The sequence below is a fragment of the Vulpes lagopus genome, chromosome 3 (genome assembly GCF_018345385.1).
Source record: "Vulpes lagopus strain Blue_001 chromosome 3, ASM1834538v1, whole genome shotgun sequence".
Lineage (NCBI taxonomy): Eukaryota > Metazoa > Chordata > Mammalia > Carnivora > Canidae > Vulpes > Vulpes lagopus.
Window position 1 is genome coordinate 150733239 of NC_054826.1, and position 3964 is coordinate 150737202.

Genomic DNA, 3964 nt, shown 5'->3' on the forward strand with positions numbered 1-3964 from the left:
TTCAGTGCCTCCAACTTTGCTTTGCTTTTTCAAGATTGCTTTGGCTATTCAAGTTCTTTTGTGGTTCCATACAAATTTTAGGATTGTTCCAGCTCTGTGAAAAATGCTCTTGATATTTTTATAGGGATCGCATTCAATGTGTACATTGTTTTGGCTGGTACCAGCATTTTAACAATATTTGTTCTTCCAATCCACTATCATGGAGTGTGTTTCCATTTCTTTGAGTCATCTCCAGTTTCTCTCTTAAGTGTCTTATAGTTTTTGGAGTACAGGCCTTTCACCTCTTTGGTTGATTTATTCCTAGGTATCTTTTTGCTTTTGGTGCAAATGTAAATGGGATTGATTCCTTAATTTCTCTTTCTGCTGCTTCATTATTGGTGTATGGAAATGGAAAGATTTCTGCACATTCATTTTCTGTCCTGCAACTACTGAATTCATGTATCTGAGCAATTTTTGGTGAAGTCTTTCAGGTGTTTTGTATATAGTATCATGTCATCTGCAAATATGGAAAGTTTTACTTCTTCCTTGCTGATTTGGATGTCTTGTATTTCTTTTTTGTCTGTCTGATTGTTGAGGCTGGGACTTCCAGTACTATGTTAAATAATATTGGTGAGAGTCAACATCCCTGTCTTGTTCCTGACCGTAGAGGGAAAGCTCTCAGTTTTTCAAACTTGAAGAAGATACATGCTGTGGATTTTTCATATATGGCCTTTATGATGTTATGTATGTTCCCTCTATGCCTACTTTGTTGAGAGTTTTTATCAAGGTAGATGCTGTAGGGATACCTGGGTGGCTCAGTGGTTAAGAATCTGCCTTCAGCTCAAGACATGATCCTAGAGTCCTGGAATCTAGTCCCACATCAGGCAACCCACAGAAAGCTTGCTTCTCCCTCTGTCTGTATCTCTTCCTCTCTCTGTGTATCTTTCATGAATAAATAAATAATCTTAAAGAAAAAAAAGATGCTATATGTTGTCAAATGCTTTTTTTTTTTGCATCTATTGAGAGGATCATATGGCTCTTATCCTTTGTGTTTTTTTTTAATTAATGTGCTGCATCACAGTGATTGATTTATGAATATTGACCACCCTGCAACCCAGGAGTAAATCTGACTTGATTGTGGTGAATGATTTTTTTAATGTATTTTTAATTTCAGTTTGCTAGTATTTTATTGAGAATTTTTACATCCATGTTATTCAGGAAATAGCCTGTAGTTCACTTTTGTAGTGGGGTCTATCTGGTGTGGGTATCAGGGTAATTCTGCCCTCATAGAATGAGTTTGAAAGTTTTCCTTCCTCTTCTATTTTTGGAATAGTTTGAGAAAAAAATAGGTATTAACTCTTCCTTAAATGTTTGGTAGAATTTGCCTGTGAAGCCATCTGTCCCAGGAATTTTGTTTGTTGGGAGTTTTTTTTTTTTTTTAACTTTTTAAATTACTGATTCAATTTCTTTGCTAGTTATCAGTCTGTTCAAGTTTTTTATTCCTGTTTCAGTTTTGGTAGTTTCTAGGAATTTATCTATTTCATCCAGATTGTCCAATTTGTTGGCATATAATTTTTCATAATATTCTCTCACAACTGTTTGTATTTCTGTGGTTTTGGTGGTCGTTTGTCCTCTTTTTGGATTTTGTTTATTTGAATGAAAAAACATTTTTTATTTTTATTTTTTGATGAATCCGATTGGAGGCTTATCAATTAAATTTTTAAAAGATTTTATTTATTTATTTGAGAGAAAGAAAGCACAAGCAGGGGGAACAGCAGGCAGAGGGAGAGGGAGAAGCAGGCAGAGAGGGCAGATGCTTGACTGACTGAACCACGCAGGCACCCGAGTATTAATTTTTTTTTTTTTTTGACTGAGGAATGAGAATTTAATGTCGGGGGAGGAGGATGCTTAGGGTGTAGCTTCTGGCAGGGGGATGCCCTGGCCCTGGTCTTGGGCCAGCAGGCGCAGAAGGAGGGAGTGCAAGGCCCGACAGACAGGTGGGTAGCCCAGGCGGCTCAGATGCAGGTAATTGTACATGTCATGGTGGCTTATGGTGCCGTCTGAGTGCACAAAGCCAGGGTCGGCATCCAGGAAGTGCGCCCATGGGTGGCCAGCCAGTGCCGCTCGGACCAGCTCGTTCACCCGCAGGTTTTTCTCACGAAGTGGGTTAGGGTGCTGGCCCCTTGGAAGCAGGCCCAGCACCACGACCTGGGCCTGGGGCTGCCGTTGGTTCACCAGTTGCACAATGGCCTTGATGCCACCAGTCACTTGCTCTGCTGTGTGCCCGTGGTTGTTGGTACCCACCCAGACCACCACAATCATTCTCCAGCCGCCAAAGCATATGTTGCGTGCTGTCACTGCCAATGCCAAAGTTAAGCGTGTGCAGAGAAAAAAGGTCCCGCAGATCTCGCACTGATGCATTAGCTGGACCAAGGAGTCCCTGATGAAGACCACTTCGGGTTCCTTATCTTTGCTGTCGGCCAGGAAACGATGGTGCAGGGACATCCAGCATCCGTTGCCCTGCACGTCCTGCACCGGCGTCGGCTTGCTGGCTAGGTTCTCCCCTCTGCTCATCTTGGTGCCCCAGCTCCTGAAAGGCCCAGCATGTGTTGGGGGTGGTGGTGAATCTAGAGTCTTTTCTTGGGAGGAGAAACCATTTGCATAGGGTGAGAAATGTGCGGAAGGGATCACCAGCTGTGTGTGTGTGTGTGTGTGTGTGTGTGTGTGTGTGTGTATCAGAGTGAAAGAGAGAGAGAGCTGAGTATTAATTTTTTTTAAAGAACTGGCTTCTGGTTTCATTGATCTGTTCTATTGTTGTTTGTTTGTTTGTTTGTTTAGTTTCTATATCATTTATTTCTGCTCTAATCCTTATTATTTACTTCCTTCTAGCTTTTGGCCTCATTTGTTGTTCTTTTTCTAGCTCCTTTAGGTATAAGGTTAGGTTGTTTATTTGGGGTTTTCCTTCTTATAAGCCTGTGTTGCAATATACTCCCCTCTTGAGACTGCTTGTTTTATTTTCCTTTTTCTCTCCTTTGATTACTCTTGTAAATCAATCAAATATCTTTGTTTTCCCCCAAGTTTCCTTCTCTTTAGAGTAAAGATGACTTATTTTTTGCTAAGGAGAATCTACCTTTTTTCTGTAAAGCAAATTAGGTGCCTTAATGCAATTAGCTGATGTGAGACTAGGTTATTGTTTTGACAAGACAGAGTCTACCTCTGGCCACCCTTTTTCTAATGGCTATCTTTTTTGGAATTTAAGTGTGAGAGTCTTTCCTTCTTAAGCATTGATGGACTGCAAGTAGTTCTCTGTTCTTCACTGGTTTTCAGATTAAGATTTTAGCCAATTATCCCACACAGGCTTCAGAATTCAGAAAATGTCTTAATGAGGAAACATGCTGTATATTTGACACCCATGAATCTCCATTGTTTCCCTCCATTTTCCACCTACCATCAAAACTTCTGCTGCTTTCTCTGACCCCCCAGAAGCAGTCTTCTCCTAGGGGCCAAGCCTGAATTCCCAGCTTCAAGCCATGGACAGCACTGGCAGCTGTCTCCTCAGGAAACATAGCTGCCAAATGCTGAACATCAGAGATGATTAAAACCTATTTTCTTCTCACACAACAGAACTTCCTAACTTTTTTTTTTTTACTTCCTAACTTTTTTTGTGTGTTTTTTTTTCGTTTGTTTCTTAACCTTTTTAAAACCATGACACATATGGAAAATAATATATATTTTATGTAAAACTATAGTAAATAGAGGAGGATGCTTATAGCCAGAAATTTCTGGCCCAGAGCTCTTAGCCAACATAGGTCTCGACCAGATCAGTCCACTTTATGAGTTGAGAAGATTAGTACTTTCACATTGTAACCCATTTGTGGCACTGTTTGAGACCCTTTGCCTCAATAAATTCATTCCTCTTTTCTAGCCCTTCTCTTATGAAAGACTCTGAATACTTTCTCATACCCCTTAGGGGAGAACTGGTACT

General features: G+C 40.5%; 1 pseudogene; it reads right to left on the reverse strand.

The window, feature by feature from the left end:
• Nucleotides 1-1850: 1850 nt before the first annotated feature.
• On the reverse strand, nt 1851-2553 carry LOC121488097 (annotated as a pseudogene).
• Nucleotides 2554-3964: the final 1411 nt, after the last annotated feature.